The 18,352-nt window shown below is 44.1% G+C and overlaps 1 long non-coding RNA gene and 1 pseudogene across 1 annotated transcript; both read left to right on the top strand.

Annotated features, from left to right (window-relative positions):
* Positions 1 to 2,867: 2,867 nt before the first annotated feature.
* Positions 2,868 to 3,617, top strand: LOC148211901 (secreted RxLR effector protein 161 pseudogene; annotated as a pseudogene).
* Positions 3,618 to 14,760: 11,143 nt separating this feature from the next.
* Positions 14,761 to 16,997, top strand: LOC148211900 (uncharacterized). Its single transcript, XR_015790467.1, has 3 exons — positions 14,761 to 15,309; positions 15,399 to 15,438; positions 16,444 to 16,997. It is a non-coding gene; the product is annotated as an uncharacterized LOC148211900 (long non-coding RNA).
* Positions 16,998 to 18,352: the final 1,355 nt, after the last annotated feature.

Here is an 18,352-nt window from a genome sequence, read left to right as displayed (position 1 = left end):
TCAACGTGGCTGAGTCGAACGGGGCCGTCATAGACGAACAGAGTCAGATCAGCTTTATTCTGGAATCTCTTCCGAAGAGTTTCCTTCCATTCCGCAGCAATGCGGTTATGAATAAGTTGGAGTACACTCTTACCACGCTCCTAAACGAGCTGCAGACCTACCAGTCTCTTATGAAATGTAAGGGACAAGAAGGGGAGGAAATGTTGCCACCTCAAAGAGGTTCAACAAAGGATCGTCCTCTGGAACCAGGTCTGCACCCTCTCCTTCTGGAAGTAAGACTTTTAAGAAGAAGAAGGCTGCTGGTAAGGGGTCTAAACCTGACTCAGCTGCTGCTGCTCAGAAAGGCAAGGTTAAGGTTGCAGAGAAAGGAAAGTGTTTCCACTGCAACATGGACGGGCATTGGAAGCGCAACTGCCCAAAGTATTTGGCCGAAAAGAAGAAAGCCAACGAAGGTAAATATGATTTACTTGTATTGGAAACATGTTTAGTGGAGAATGATGACTCCGCCTGGATACTGGATTCAGGAGCCACTAATCACGTTTGTTCTTCATTTCAGGGAATTAGTTCCTGGAGGCAGCTTGACGCCGGAGAGATGACTCTCAAGGTCGGAACGGGAGAGGTCGTCTCAACTGTGGCAGTAGGGGAGCTCAAGTTGTTTACAAACAAGAATATGTATATATTATTAGATAATGTGTACGTTGTTCCTAAAATTAAAAGGAACTTAATTTCAATTTCTTGTTTGTTAGAACATATGTATTCGATTTCTTTTCATATGAATGAAGCGTTCATTTCGATAAAAGGTGTTAATATTTATTCTGCTTTGCTTGAAAACAACTTGTATGTGCTAAGACCAACCATAACTAAAGCAGTTTTAAATACCGAGTTGTTTAAAAATGCTAGAACTCAAAATGAAAGGAAAAAGTTTCTCAAAAGGAAGATACCTATCTTTGGCACTTAAGATTAGGTCACATTAATCTCAATAGGATTGGGAGGTTGGTTAAGAATGACATTCTAAGTGAGTTAGAAGACGATTCTTTACCACCATATGAGTCTTGTCTTGAAGACAAAATGACTAAAAGACCTTTTACTGGAAAAGGTTATAGAGCCAAAGAGCCCTTAGAACTTATACATTCAGACCTTTGTGGTCCGATGAATGTTAGAGCTCGAGGAGGGTATGAATACTTCATCTCTTTTATCGATGATTATTCAAGGTATGGTTATTTATACCTAATGCAACATAAGTCTGAAGCCCTTGAAAAGTTCAAGGAGTACAAGACTGAAGTTGAAAATTAATTAGGTAAAACCATTAAAATACTTCGATCAGATCGGGGTGGAGAGTATATGGACTTGAGATTCCAGGACTATATGATGGAACATGGAATCACGTCCCAACTCTCAGCCCCTGGTACACCTCAACAAAACGGTGTATCAGAAAGGAGAAACAGAACCCTGTTGGACATGGTTCGATCAATGATGAGCTATGCTCAGTTGCCTAACTCGTTTTGGGGTTATGCAGTGGAGACTGTAGTTTATATTTTGAACGTAGTTCCATCAAAGAGTGTTTCTTAAACACCCTTTGAGCTGTGGAAGGGTCGTAAACCTAGTTTACGTCACTTTCGCATTTGGGGATGCCCAGCACACGTGCTCATGACTAACCCGAAGAAACTGGAACCTCGATCAAAAGTATGCCTATTCGTAGGTTACCCTAAAGAGACGAGAGGTGGTCTCTTCTTCGATCATAAAGAAAACAGAGTGTTTGTATGGACAAATGCTACTTTCTTAGAAGAAGGCCATGTTCGAGATCATAAACCACGAAGTAAGGTAGTAATTAACGAGATTTCCGAAGAGGCTACAAACACGTCAACAAGAGTTGTTGATCAAACTGGCACTACAACAAGAGTTGTTGATGAAGCCAGCACATCGCGTCCGTCACATCCACCTCAAGTGTTGAGGGTGCCTCGACGTAGTGGGAGGATTGTGTCACAACCTGACCGCTACGTGGGTTTAACTGAAACTCAAGTTGTCATACCTGATGACGGCGTCGAGGATTCATTGACCTATAAGAAGGCAATGGAAGATACTGACAAGGACAAATGGGTCAAAGCAATGGACCTGGAAATGGAGTCGATGTACTTCAATTCCGTTTGGGAACTTGTAGATCAACGTCACAGGGTAAAACCCGTAGGGTGCAAATGGATCTACAAGCGAAAAGAGACGCCGAAGGAAAGGTACAGACCTATAAGGCGAGACTTGTGGCAAAAGGCTACACACAAAGGGAAGGGGTGGACTATGAAGAAACCTTCTCCCCTGTAGCTATGCTTAAGTCTATTAGAATACTTCTGTCCATTGCCACATATTATGACTATGAGATATGGCAAATGGATGTCAAGACTGCTTTTCTGAATGGCAATCTTGAAGAAAGTATTTATATGTCTCAACCCGAAGGGTTCATAGAACAAGGTCAAGAGCAAAAGGTTTGCAAGCTTAAACGGTCCATATATGGACTCAAACAAGCATCTCGATCTTGGAACATAAGGTTCGATACTGCAGTCAAATCTTATGGTTTTGACCAAAACGTTGATGAGCCTTGTGTATACAAGAAGATCGTCAACAACACCGTAGCCTTCTTAGTGTTGTACGTGGATGATATCCTACTCATTGGGAATGAAGTACGATACCTCGCTGACATAAAGAAGTGGCTAGCGACTGAGTTCCAAATGAAAGATTTGGGAGAAGCTCAGTATGTTCTTGGCATCCAAATCCTAAGGGATCGCAAGAACAGAACGTTGGCCCTGTCTCAAGCAACTTATATCGACAAGATGCTTGCTCGATATTCGATGCAGAATTCCAAGAAAGGTTTATTACCCTTCAGGCATGGAATTCATCTGTCTAAGGAGCAGTGTCCTAAGACACCTCAAGAAGTTGTGGATATGAGACGTATACCCTATGCTTCAGCAGTGGGCAGCCTGATGTATGCTATGCTGTGCACTAAGCCAGACATTTGCTATACGGTAGGGATAGTCAGTAGGTACCAATCCAACCCAGGATATGATCACTGGACTGCTGTTAAGGGAATGCTCAAGTATCTTAGGAGAACGAGGGACTACAAGCTCGTGTATGGCGCTAAGGATTTGATCCTTACAGGATACACTGACTCTGACTTCCAAATAGACAAGGATTCAAGGAAATCCACGTCGGGGTCAGTATTCACTCTTAACGGAGGAGCGGTAGTTTGGCGAAGCATCAAACAAGGATGCATCGTAGACTCCACGATGGAGGTTGAGTATGTTACAGCTTGTGAAGCAGCAAAAGAGGCGGTTTGGCTTAGAAAGTTCTTGACAGATTTGGAAGTCGTTCCAAACATGAACTTGCCCATCACACTTTATTTTGATAACAGTGGTGCTGTGGCAAATTCTAAAGAACCTCGAAGCCATAAGAGAGGTAAACACATCGAAAGGAAGTACCACCTTATACGGGAGATAGTGCAGCGAGGAGATGTGATTGTCACGAAGATCGCTACAGAGCACAATATTGCTGATCCTTTTAAAAAGGCACTCACGGCTAAAGTGTTTGAGGGTCATCTAGAAAGTCTAGGTTTACGAGCTTTGTACAGTTAGTCTCGGGCAAGTGGGAGAAATGTAATTGGGTATAGTGTATGCCCTAGTTTATTGTATTTTCCATTTGCTTTATGATAATGTACACCCCACTCGAGTTTAGTTCAAGTGGGAGTTTGTTGGGTGTGTTGCCCTAAACTCGTAGTTTGTATTTTGTAAAAACAAATGTCTATTTAATAAAGTTTTATTCAATAAAGTTGTTGTTGAATCGTAGCTTTGCATTGTCAAAAATCCAATAAACTAAACATCCAAGGTTATTTATGATGTAATCGGGACAGTATATATACTGGATATATAGTTGATATACGGGGTATATATTTGATATACCCCTGATATATGAATGGATAATGTCCCGTGAATAACCTAAAGGGTCTATAGTATATGGATAAGGCTGGGTACCTTATCCTGGCAACACTATGGATACGGCCCACTCTGTAAAGGTTACAGACGACTCGATCCAGGTCATTCGTGTGGAGACATGCGAGAGGAGGTATCCTATACAATGAGTTTGTATAAGACCGGACCGCGAAATAGGCAATCTTTAGATGTAACACCGTTAACTAATAGATTGCTATTTCTTAGGATGACCAGACAACTCATTCTCAATCCTGAGTGAGTTATGGACTCCTGCCCGTGAGGGCTCGTCCTTTGATCTGTATGGGTGATAGTGGCCCGAGTCACCGACTCAATATTCCTACCATTTTGGGGACGAGACCGAGTGGGGAGTTGGGAACATAACTTCAAAAGATAGAATTCATTCCTCCTCGACTTTAGGGGAGCAGATGAGTGTTCCCTTAAATGCTGACTCTGGGACTTGAACAAGGGGCCCACCCTCTCATTGGCCGAGAGGGACTTCCGGTTATTGGTTCGACCATGACCGGGTTGTTCATTAGAGGAGCAGTGCTGTTTAAGGAGTAAGATGTAACTCAGGGGTAAAACAGTAATTTGACCCAACTTGAGTTACGAACACTCGTGAAGGATTGACTCGTCATTAATGGTCGTGTATCCATGGACACAAAATCATTCTGCAATGAGAAGAGTGCAACTGCGGGTCTTTAGTGGAATGACCCGTAGTTAATGAATCTAGATTAACTCGGTCAATGAGTTTGACCGATTAATCTTGCATCGTTGGAGCTTCAGATCTGTAGGTCCATTAGGTCCCCTTGCTAGCTCATAACGGGTAAAACGAGGATCAAATTTTTGGAAGAATTTGAATTGTTCAAATTACTTAAGAGATTATATGTATATTGATACATTATAATATATATAGTTAATTGTAAATTAAAACTATATATTATGAGAGATATTATTTGAATGAGATTCAAATAAAATTAATATGAATGTGATTCATATTAAAACTATAGGTTAAAAATAATGTGCATAAGATGTACATTAAAACTATAGGTTATACGAGAGAAATGTTTTAGAATATGATCATATTTTTATAATAAATAATTAAGTGTTAATTATTTATGTATATATATATTTATTAATTATTAATTGGATTAATAATTAATTATATTAATTAATTTGATTAATTAATTTTATATATATATTAATTATTATATATATATATTAATATTAATATTAATATGAATATTTTGCAGGGGAGTGGGGGGTTGCTGTGACGTAGGGAGTTACCCCACGTCATTGTTCTTCTTGTTCAATCGTTGAAGAAAACAAAACATAACCAAGAAAGAAACCCCATTGATTTTCGCTCAAAATATCAAGCTCTTTCTCTCATTTTTTTCCCTCTCGTTCCAAAGGATTGCTCCCACTAGCACGATCCCGAGACCCAAGAGGATAGCGAGGAAGTTATAGTGGTGGTGTTCGAGGGAAACTGGTTGAAGAAACGTTCTTCAAAGGTTTGGTTTTCCCTTGTATTTTGCTTATTTGAAATCCGATTTTGTATCCCAAAAATCAGCAACGAAAATCCGCTTCCGCTCCGGGATTCACATCCCTTCAACCTCACCCTACAGAATAAGGACTGATAAGCCTGCTCCGTCTCCTCCATTCCTCCGAGGACCTCTCGGACCGTCTCGATGGCAGAGTGACGGCTGTTCTTAGCATCGACGAACTCCTCTACTCCTCTCGCATCTTCAGGAGGTCTCATTCGAGTTCACAGACCCATGCAACGAGCTCATTCTTGCTCAGTTGTATCAGGCCCGGAGGAGTCCAAGAGGAGGGAAGCCCAGGCTCTAAGAAGTCCGCTGCAGCATTCGAAGGTTCACCCTCCTCTACTCCGTAGAGCCCGTCGTTAGCCCCACCGTCTTCTTCCTCTTCCTTCTCTCTCCCCTCCGAACAGCCGAATGGGACTTCCATTCGGATGCATTCCTACCTTTTCAAGAACATTCTAGATTCCAAGGCTGCCCTGAGTCCAGATAGTCCATGTGGCACCACTCAGCCGCGAGCAAGCCTCTAGAAAACTGAGGTTCTAAGGCATTTCCCTAAATGGAGCAGCCGAACAGAACTCCCACTCGGACGCACTATTGTCTCTTTAGGAACACTCTAAATTATAAGACTGCTCTCGAGTTTGGATATCCCACGTGGCACCATTCGGCCGTGAGCAAGCCTTTGGGGAACCGACGTTCTAAGGCATTTCCTCAAGTGGAACAACCGAACGGGGCTCCCACTCGGATGCATTCGCTAAAGTATAAGAGACGACACAATCATGTTTCCAAACGGGAATAGTGACTCCCCTCTCACAAGTGATAAGAAAGTCATAGGGGGAGAGGACCGTCGAAGACATTTACAACAGCAACATCAAAATGACTCGTCTTTCATTACAAATACGCGAAGGCTACAAACAAAATGAGGGCAACAAACACAGGGCCCCATATGAAAAAGAAACATGAAAGTAGAAAGCAGTACAAAAAATCGAGAAATCCTAAGAGGGCGGAGTAGTAGGAGGAGCCGCAAATTGAAGAGTCACCGCATCTAGAGCATCGTGATAGCTGTACCCCTGAGATAGAAGGTGTTGAATACTCTCCTCGGACTTGCGACCACCAGACATCAACCAGAAGCGATTGAAAACATCAAGGACACATCCCCATTCTTCAGGGCACTAACCTTTTAAGCGAACCTGAGCAAAGTCGAACCTTGGACACTGAACATCCTCCTCGAAAGCGCGGAAACCATCCGTACCACGAAAATGGGACTCTAGAAGCTCAGGTCGCTTAGAATTGCCTTAGCCTTAGCTAGAGCCTCCTCAAGACTCGCATCCTTGGCGGATTCTTGATGCAAGGAATCCAGAGTAGTCTCCTTGGCCTCTTTGCTCAAAGACAAGTCGGCTGTTACCAGTGCTTGCCCCTCTTCGGCTTTAAGCAATTTCTCCTCATTCTCCTTCAGACGTCCCTTCAAGTCCGCAATTCGACTATCTCGAGAGTTCGCTTCTGCTCGCACCATCTCAAGGTTCTCCTCGGCCTTCTTAAGTGCCTCTTCAGCTTTTTGGGCACGAGACTTCGCCTCTTTTACTTCGGCCATGCAGGACCGAATATCCCCCTCCAGCTTGCCAATGCGAGTCTCAACAGAAGCCGCTTGGTGTTGGACCCGGTCTAACTCAACGCACTGACGAACAACTCTCTCCTCTGTCTGAGCGATGAGGTTCTCTTCCTGAATCCGTTCAATCTCAACGTGAGTAAGAGTGGACAGTTAGCCGCACTCAGTAGTGCATGGAGGCGCTGCACCTTCGGTCGATGCTCTTGCTCTCAGACCCCTCTAGCTGCCAACTCATCCCCTAAGGCCAATGATAGAGTGTGGAAGCGACCAGACAACTGGCATAAATAATGTATAATGGGTGTAAGGCGGGAAACATAAATATTCAGGAGAAAAGAAAGGGAAGAATGTCTCAATTTGACCACGTCAAAAGCCCCAACACTACTGCACAATATGGAAAAGACCACGAACAAGATTTTTGACGCAGTAGTATCGAGCCATCTCTTGGACGTACACTCTAATGTCGCCCACAAGCCAAAAGGGATTCAGAGGGGTAGCCTCATTCAGGGCATTAAAGCAAGCCCATGTGACATCCTCCTGATGGCGAGGAGAAGAGACCACCATTCGAGGGATCTCAGAAGTAGGATCGTCAAAGGCCCTATCTCCATTTGGAACCGCATCCTCAGAGCCCGTCGCCCTCCTACTTGGACCTGGAACCTCCCTCACCACCAACGACAGTTTATTATCAAAATAAGGCTGATAAGAAAACAATAGCCAATTGGATCTAAGAACCCTTATGGTTATGCAAACCCCTAGATCACAAATGCTAAAACCCCCAAATCGAAATGATGTCAACCCAAGGAGGAAGTTAGAACGGATTTACCTTGATGATCAATATCAAGAGTAGAGAAAACTTGTTTCTAAACTCAAGATTCGAACCACTCCACAAATAGCTTGATCAAGACTACTTGAATGATTCTAGCATGCAAATCTAACACTCAAGAATTGCAAAGAAAAACAAGCTCTAGGCTTTTTGAAGCAAAATAGCAACTTCATTCAATCATCAAAATCTATCTTTCAAAGGAAACAAGCTAGGCTATTTATAGCCTCCAAAACAACCCTAAAAGTAACCTAAAGGCATTTGAAAGGTTGTAACTCCCAATTACATGATGGCCATAACATCCACTAGATAAAATGTAACTTAAAACACATAAATGAAATGTTTAAAACTGAAAATATAATAAAAAGATGTTTAAATCCGAGAATTGAAGTCTTGGTCACCCTTCAAAGTCTTTGTAACCTCCCAATTATAAATGAAGCTTCACTTGAAGTAGTTTGAAGTGTAGTTCCATTAATTGATGGATAACTTGCAATAAATGAAGCTTGAGATGCACTTAAGTTCATTTAATGCAACTTGAGTTCCTTGAATTGAACTTGACTTTATTGAATGCAACTTGAGTTAAACTCCACTTCAACTTCAGCTCCTTTAAATGAACTTAGAGTTCATTTAATGCAACGCCTCCCTTAAGCTCTACTTGGAAGATATTGACTTGAAAAGTTCCATCTCTCTCTTGATCATCCCTAGCCGAGCTCACCAAGTATTGAACATGAGAAAGTAAAGCTTGTTGTAGCTTCTTGGCTCTTGATCTCGTTATGGGTCCTTGAGGCATGACAATGGTGCTTCCTTGGTTCACATCAAAGGCTCTCGGGAAGTCGCGTCGCTCAAACTAGGCTCGACGACCTCCGAAATCTGAAAGACCGGCTCGTCCGCGGGAGGAGGAACAAACGAGACAGAAGTGTCACCTAACCTCACTAGGTAACGTCGCTTGAGTAGGGGAACCTACTCCTCAGGGCGAGAAACTATCTCCACGGAAGAACTGCCCCGATCGGCCTTGGCAGACGAGCCCGGGGAGACAAGAGCCACGAAGTTGGTCGAGGTAGAGCTTCCAACACTCTTCATGCCGCCCGAATAAAGTTGACCAAGTTGAAGAATAGGGTGAATCACGAGTTCACGTCTCGTAGGCGAGACAGATGGTAGCTTCACAGAATCTACACAAGAAAAACCAGTAAGCGATGATGGTTGAACATTGAAAGAAGCAAGAATCAATGTCCTACCTATTGGAGCCGCCATGGGAGCAGGACACTCATTGTTGCCTGTAGTCGGGTCGTCTGGATCTCCGATCAGGCGGTGTTTGGCTAGTTTGTCAGTTGTTATGATGAGAGTGGGGACTCTTTGGGCCCAAGAAATTGCCAGGATTTTATTCAGGATGCTATCCATCCGAGAGGCAATGGAAGGGGTCCCACCGGGAAATACTGCCAAGGAAAACTGGAAGCTCAGAAGGCCATCATAGCAAAAAAAAAAAAAAAAGAAAATGGAGAAATTTAAAATATACGTCCAACCACTGAAACGTCACCAACCAGCCACTGACCGTCGATAAAGAACTAGTGATCCTTCCAATTCTTGTTCGAAGTTGGGGCATTGAGGAGGGTCCATCAGTAGGAATTTAGGCTGAAGAACCCTGGGAAGCCTCTTTTGGACTTCACCATGGTTATAGTGGATAACAATGAGACGATCATCGCCTCACCTTCTCCCAGTTCTGGCCACAGAATGGCGAGTGCCATCAAAGCGTCCGATGCTGTAACGCCCCAGGATTTTCAACCTTTCCAAACAGGGACCGTTACTAAAACTACCTAAAAAGTCCCACTCGTACTAGAGAATTAAACCACTAGACACACAAACTATGACAAACTCTCACCACGCTTCCGTTACTCTACTCTGAATAATAACACTTACAAAAACTTGAACTAAACAAACCAAACACCACTAAAGTTCTAACGAAACTCAAATTCTTCTGGGTTAATAATTTAGTAACAATCCACCTTATAGAAACTTTGCACCAAAATCTTCACTAACCATAAACTATCCACTACACCAAACTAACTTTCTCGAATAATAGTGAAGCAAAGGCTATTTCAAGTTCAGCTTGAACAAATGTATTATCCTGATAAATAACCTCAATAGATCACATCATCAAAGTTCAAGTAACTAAACAAAATTAATTTTCTCAAAAGAACAGTGAACTGTCAGCCCTAAAACATCCTTTAAACATGGAACTTAACAACCAAATTTAATAATCTAACAACAGACTCAGTTACAAATAAACAATTATAACTATCCTATCCTAATTGAAACTTAACAACGCAGCGTTAAATGGTCTCTCTAATCAAGTCTCCAACTTGCCATCACCATCCTAAGAGCTAGCTCGATACCTGCAAAACTAGAGGGGAAAAAAGGAGGGATGAGTACAACCATAGTACTCAGTAAGCAGCCCTTATCTGAAGGGTCACGCACAAACATCATGCTTATCAAGGATACAACGTGTCATGCTTATCAAAGAATCAACAAATCATGCTTATCATTAATCTCGAGCCTTAAATGAAAGAAACATATTTCAAGAAGCAGTGTATGTATAAGTTTAACTAAAAATGTACCATACATGTCAAACTCAGCCTCACATCTTAACTCACTAGTGCTCTTTCTTGATTCCTTCAAGACTTACTCTTTCGAGTCGTACCGGCCCCTGACCTCGCGTAGCTAAAACATCGACACTTCTCTACGGTACTCGGTGTTGGACCTTGATATTTATCCCTAAGGCCTCAACTACTACTCAACGTATTGGCCCTTGGCCTCCAAGCAACTCCTAACCTATCACACTATGTTAGTCCTCCAAGTCTCACTCCTCGAAACGTTTCGGCCCTTGCCATTTATCCCCAAGGCCCGACATTCATCTACAGAAGCTTGGCATTTGACCTTGCCATTTATCCCTAAGACTTTGAACTGTGCATCACATCATATTAGTTCTCAAAGTCTAACTCCTCGAATCGTATCGGCACTTGCCATTTATCCCCAAAGTCTTGAACTGTGCATCAATCCTTGACATTTATTCCCAAGGCATCGACGACTACTCAACGTATTGGTCCTTGACCGCCACCACATCAAGACCCAATACTAATTCAACAAAATAGAATCACCATGCCGACCCCCGACCCTTTGTACCCGGAGCCTCGACACTCATCTCTACCAAGTTGGGGTATCGATCCCCGACCTTTGCACCTGGAGCCTCGATATCCAACTAGTGACGTGCCAGCCTTTTTGGCCCTGTTTGTTCTCCATTTACTTTATTACATCCTGGAACTCTCACTAGAGACCTACATGCTTTTCAGCCATGACCCATGCAGAAATTGTCTCACAACAATAGAACATACGTTATACACAAAACCCATGTCACTATCATCCAGACATGGCCATCCAACATCTCAACACTCAACATGCTCTTCATACCACAGCGCAGATAATTCATAAAAGAGACGTAGCCAACATATATCCATATACGCATCCAACACTCTAAAAATTTCATAGTAATCAGAACACAACATAACCCATTCCCTTCAATAAGGACCAAACTCTCACCATAGTCCTACTACATACTTTCTAGGCAATGACCCATGCAGCACTCAACTCACAATAAAATCACATGCTTCCAGAACCAAAAATAGTAAGCTAAAAATGAAATGACATGTCCAACATGCATGCACAACACAACAAATTTCTCCCACATTATTTCAGTATGCTTTTATGAACACAACCATACAACGATAAAGCCATTCATAATCCATAATGCTTTCATAAATACCACTAAGCATCAAATCCAACAACGCAAAGTAAATCAGTTATAAACAACAAGAACCAACATGATTTCATTCAAACTACTTATTATCATTAGCCAATATTCACAAAGACACAATCAACTTACATATTAATAAATAATAGACACACCGAAAGCACCAAACAATTCATACATATTCAAACAACAAACATCCCCCAAGTAAGAACTACTTACACAAGGTCCTAAAGCTCCTAAACTTCACCGAAGGCTCCCTAAATCGAAAGAGACCAAGCTTTGGGTTAGAATCCAACTCAAAAACACTTAACTTGCATCGAAACTAAGTTGAGGTGATTTCTTACCTACTAACTCACCCTAAAACCTCATGGGTTAGGAGTGGGTCGACCCCGAGGATGTTCGGGGTCCCAAAACGAAAATCGATGGCCTTAAGCTTGCTCTCCCGATGCCTAAAACTGATGGGTATCATGAATCAAGCTCGGTTATGTGTGGGTAATTGTCGACGTTGCTGGAAAGGAGCAAACGCTACATATCAAATTTGTTCGTGGTCATTGGAACACACACGGCCGTGGGTCGCGGAGAAGCAGAAACGTCGAAACAGAACCACCAGAATCGCAGCAATCCGTCGCTGCCCGAGAGGAGAACACTGCCATGGTGGGTTGGGTCACGCGGATCTGCTGCCGCAGCTGCTGGTTTGAAGAGACGTTGCCGCTGTTGGTTTGGCGAGACGCTGCCGCTGTCGGTTTGGGGCGATGTCGCCGCTGGGTTTTTTGTTTGTTGAAGGAGCGACACTGAAGAGACGTCGCACACCGTACGTGGTGGTCGTGCCTCGCAGTTTTCGCTGCTGAGAGCATCGTCGGGTCAAGATCTGCTCGTGCTGCGCCGCCGTCGATCTGGGAATGCCGTCGCTCGCCGAGGCCACCAGTGACGCTACAGTCGCCGGAGGAGGGGAGCTTTTGGCGGTGGAAATGAAAACCGGAGGGGGAAGGTGGCGACTAAACAAGGGGAGGAAGAAGAAGAAGAAGAAATGAGAAAAATAAAAGATTTAGGCTTTTCTTTTTCTTTTAATTTGTTTTAATTCCTTTTTCTTTAATTTGTTTTAACACTTGTAGCCCAAACCCCAATTCTTAAAGGAGGCCCAAATAGATAACACAATGGCCCAAAACAACAAGCACAAAATTTCACTTTAGAAATCAAATAAAACCCACAACAACCCGAAATAAAATATTTAACTTAAACTCTAAAACCCAAGAATAATAATCCAAAAAGTAGAATTTAGGAAAAATCCTAAAAACTGTGAATTTAAGATTTAACTAAAAATCTCGTGCACAGGTCGAGAACTTAAATTATCTTATTCTAATGAAATTAAACTTAATTATAATTTAGCCAAAAATTAGAATTTCGAAATTAGGAAGTCCAAGAATTAAAGTTAAGCTTAGGGAAAAATCCAAAGACACTATTTATCTCTTAAAAAAAACGAGTCAGAGAACACGGGGCGTTACACGTTGGGAGCAAGCCGAGCTGGAGTCATGCCGGTGAAAAATAGAAACGCCTGGGCAAAAGAGAAATGGGAAGTCTGCCCTCGTTCCAGAACATTGGCGGATAAAAGCTCACCTAGCCCGGAGAGGGTGAATTGATCTCTCATCCGCAGATGGAAGGTGCATGAGAACGAAATTGGTTATGCGATAAGTGCGGCGGAGATCCGAAGGTCCTGCTCATTAGCCAACGACGAAACGTGGTGGACAAACGAACAGCGAGCCATGGAAACAGTTAGGGAGAAGGCAAAGAAGTACAGAAAGGGTGTGATCGTCACCCTGCCTGTGGGTGGATTTAAAAATATCTTTGATTGCCGCTTCGGATCCCAACGACCTTGAAAATTGCAGCCGCCGATCCCGCCACTTCAAAAACCACGATAGGGACGCGATCGCCCGTGAAACATACTGACGACTGATCCACACAGTCACAATAACACGTAGGCCCCATAGATCAATTCAACGAGATACGTATAGAATGCACACGTGCCCTATTCGACCCCAAACGGTTTCGGGACAGTCCACTAATGAACATGGTGGCCCAGCCCCAAAAGAGGGCTAACTGTTATGGGTAGTTTCCGAATAGGACATATGTTCGCCACTCAGCGAGCTCGGACCCACTGAGAACCGATTCTCAGTAAGGATGGTACCGAGCAGAAGGCGTGCCTGCTCGCGACGGGACGAACACTACAAACGGTTACGACCCGTACATACCCACAGCTGGCAGTGCGTGCTGTCGACACGATTGGTGCATCCAACGACCTTGGGCAACATGCTCAGATGATGTAGGCAGTGGGGCTACTCTGCACTTTCGGGGATGCGCCCCTCTCTGTCCTTCTGTACCGTGACGCCCCTGCCACTTCCAACTATCGTTCTTCTTGGTCGGCCCTCTAGGGCTATAAAAGGAAGGGCGATCCTCCACACCAAGTAAGTGAAAAACATGTCACTGAATTCTCTGGTGTCTTATTCCTATCTTTACTCTGCTTACTAACTTAAGCGTCCAATTAAAAAAAATACTAACTTGAGCGTCGGAGTATATTAGGATGGACACCGCACCAACGTCGAGTTCTTTTGTTTCAGGTCTAGTGGATCCATCTCTAAACTGCTCGTCTGAAGACCACATGACCTTTAACCAAAATTCGCCGTCAACAAATACCAAGGTGAATGGAGAAAGTATTTGTAACGCCCCGAGTCCCTCAGATTAGTTAGTCTCGAATCAGGAGATTTTTTTTTCATTTAATTGTTTTAAATTGATTGATAATTAAATTTATCTTTATTATCGGGCTCTAAACTCCAATTTAAACTAATAATTACCGGAATCCGTACGTTGGGTCTTGTTTTAAGGGGAATGGACTCCTTTTCTCTTGGGCTTGGATTTGTTGGGCCTCCATTGAGGTAATTTGGTTTTAAACAAAACAAAAGAAAAATAAAACCCTAGCCAAACCCTTTTCTTTCTTCTTCTTCTTTCTTCTACCCAGCCGCCCCCCCCCCCCGATTTCTTCTTCATTTTTCCAATCCCGCCGCCCACATCTCTGATTTTCCGGCAGCACATCCGGCCCACTCCGAACGGAACGACGACACCCACGACGGCGGCGGCGCGACACAAATCGACGTGAAGCGACTTCGACGGCGACCCGGCTCCGACAGCGTCGTCTTCGGTTCCGGCGACTTCCAGCAGGCTGCGCGACTCGTTCTTCAGTGTTTCTGCGTGCAAGGCCGCGGCGATCCTCTCGGAACGGCAAGTCCGACGAGAGGTGCCGGTTCTGCAGCAGATTCGGCGATACCCAGCTACAGCGGTGCGTTCCTCGGCGGTCTGCAACGAACCAGCACCGCTCCTCCTCGCGGCGGCACACGGCGACGGGTCAGATCTGTGGCGGCGCACGGCGAACGGGTTGTTACAGCGGCGAACCGGCGAGACCTGTGCATTACAGCAGTGTTTAGGACGGTTGGCGGTGACCCACATCCGTTCGAAGCTCGATTTAGGCTACCCACACCTTGGCGAGCTAGATCTAGGTGACCCACATCTATACGAAGTCAGTTTTGGTGGTAATGCGTCGTTCGAACCCTTTTAGAGTTGATTTCGAAGGCTAAATAGCGTACATAACGTGCTGTATTTTTTGTTTTGGTGTGCCTAGGTGAGAGGTCGAAGCAAAAAACTTAAGGGCGCGGTTGTGTGTAAGTAGACAAGGGCGTGTGCGTGCGTTAATGTATGTGAAATGGTTTCTAGCGTGCTGATTTTATAGCGATTTATGCAAATTCTTTTATGTCATTGTGCTAAATAATTCTCGTTATGTTAATCGATATACTTGGAGTTGTGTTGGATGTTTGTCGATGAAAAATGGTGAGATTTCTGCTTGCTAAAATGTTGGGTATTGCTGTGGTAATGTTGGTTGCCTGGATATGCATGAATTGTTCGGCGTGTTTTGTGAGTTATTATACTTGATAATGCTTGTTAAATAATGATGTTGGATATTAAGCATGATTGGGTTATTTTCTCACTATTAGAAAGTTGTCTATGTTGTGGAGGCATGCTGAATTATATTTGTGGGTTGAAAGATGCAGGGGTGGTGGCTTAAGAAAGTGTACAGGGGTGGTGGCTTAAGAAAGTGTACAGTAATACTCTGGTGTGAGTTGGATTATTGAAGGAAATGAATGTGTGAGTGTCAGGGCCTCGGTATAAATGGTCGAGGGCTGATACGTCATTAATGGAGTATCGAGGCCTTGGGTATAAATGGTCGAGGGTCGATACGAGGAGTCCTTTGGAAGGAAGACTATTAGGGCCTTGGGTATAAAAGGTCAAGGGCCAATAGATGGTGAAGTCATCGGGGCCTCGGGTATAAATGGTTGAGGGCCGGTGCAGCAATGTCGGGGCTCTGGGTATAAACGGTCAGGGGCCGACTCTATTCGAAGGAGATGACTGTGGGAAGTTACGATAGCTGAGATAAGTGTGGAGGTACTTGTGGTGTTAGGGAGACTAGAGGTTGGTTGTTAACGTGTTTACTGGTTGTGGTTGTCACTAAATTTTATGGAATGTGTTTATGTTTAAATGTATAATGTGTTGAGAGGCATGACTACGATTGTTTCTTGAGATAATTGAGCATGATGTGTGTGTGTGTTGGTGAGGGCTACTTACGGAGTATATTTTATATACTCACCCGCCCTCTACGATGATTGTTTCAGGTGAAGGACTTGGGGGCGACCATGGTGATGGGACGGAGGAGACATGATGAGCGAGGACCATAGGCTGCTTAGTTACTCCATGTTTAGCTTAAGTCATTGGTTAAGGCCTTATGTTATGACCAATAACATTTTGTTCGTATTTGAATAATTGGGAAATTTCCCCTTGTTGTTAGTTTCATTTCGGGATTGGTGCCTATTTCAGTTTTATTCCATTCATTGAGTTTCGCCTAGTTTGAATATTTGACTTGCCTCGTGAGGTGGTCCACGAATGTTGTTGAATGATATTCTATGAGATTGATTTATCATTTAATTGATACGAATTGGAATTTGATTTCATATATTTGTTTGCATAGGGAGTTGACAGGACGTATTTGGGGCTAAGTTTAATTAGTTGGGTAGTTAACGTGACGTAGGAGTGTGTGGGAAATTCTGGGTCGTTACAATTGGTATCAGAGCGGAGTTGTTCCTGTAGACTGTCCTAGAACCTAGGTCGATAGGGTTTGGTCCCTGTCAGTCTCCTCGTCATCACCAGGTACGTTTCCTAGTTCTGTTGTTCGATCATGAATATCTTGCATTACTTATGATTGAGATGTCATTGTTATCTGATAGTAGATAGATTGGTGTGTTTGCCCTGATTCATTATATAGACTTGTTTGAGCTTCGCACTTGTGTTGTGCTCCGGTTAGTGCGTTAATGACCTTGGTGCTCTGTTCTTTTAGACAATGGCTTTTCGGCGGAATACAAGAGCTCACAACTACGAGGATCCGAATCCTAGGGGTGAGGGAGCCCGAACGTTCCCCCGGCAGTTCCTGGAGGGGTAGCACCCCCGGGCCCTCATGCAGCTCCTCAGGGAGTTCCCCAGGTGAATCCCTAAGTGGCGTTGCTAGCTGAGGCATTGCAAGTATTGCTGGATAATGCGAATGGAGCCGGTGGAGCTCAGGTGCAGCAGCCTCGCCGGGCACAAATTCCGCAAGAGGAGGTTCAGTTTATCAGGGATTTCAAACCCTTTGGGCCACCCGTTTTCAACGGGGTGAGTGAGAGGCCTACTGCGGCCGAGGAATGGGTCGGGAGTTGGAAGCCCTTTATGTGTATCTGGGATGCTCCGACGATTTCAAAGTCCGGGGAGCAGTGTTTATGCTTCGGGGAGAAGCAGTAAATTGGTGGGAGTCGGTGGCGGCAGCGGAGGATCACGCTAACGTACCCATCACATGGGCAAGATTTAAGGATCTACTCTATGAGTACTATTTCCCCGTGACTGTCAGGAATGAAAAACGGGCAGAGTTTCTCCGTCTCACTCAAGGAAGCCTAACTGTGGCCCAATACGAGAGGAAGTTCACTGAGCTGTCCCGTTTTGGAATGCAGTATATTCCTACTGAGCAATTAAAGATTGACAAGTTCATTGACGGTTTGCGTAGGGAGATCAAGGGGCTACTTGTTCTCAAGGAACCAACTACATATGCAGTCAGGTGTGCGTTGGTTATGGACAAATGTCTCGAGGAGCCTCAGTCTCAGCAGGTGATAGGCTCCAGCTCGGGGGTCAAGAGAAAATTTGCATCGTTCTACTCCAGTCAACCCTCAAGAGGACACAGGCATCATGTGCAAAGGCAGACTACTCCTCCAGTGTGCCCCTCTTGTAAGAAGAGCCATACTGGGCCATGTTGGGTGGGAAAAAGAATATGTTACAGGTGTCAGAAGGAAGGACATTTCGCAAGGGAGTGTTTGATGACCGGCTCGAATACCCAAGCTTTAGGCCAGAGGATCCCTGCGACGGCGGCAGCTCAAGGTGGGACCGATAGGGCGCGCGTCTTCGCTCTCACCAGGGGGGATGTTGAGCATGCCGAGGCGGTGGTCACAGGGACTGTTTTAGTGCTTAGTATGCCTGTGTACGCATTATTTGACTCTGGATCTA

This window comes from Momordica charantia (genome assembly GCF_013281855.1).
Source record: "Momordica charantia cultivar OHB3-1 chromosome 4 unlocalized genomic scaffold, Mcharantia_2.0 BLBB01000004.1, whole genome shotgun sequence".
NCBI lineage: Eukaryota > Viridiplantae > Streptophyta > Magnoliopsida > Cucurbitales > Cucurbitaceae > Momordica > Momordica charantia.
This window is presented reverse-complemented; position numbering and strand designations above follow the sequence as displayed.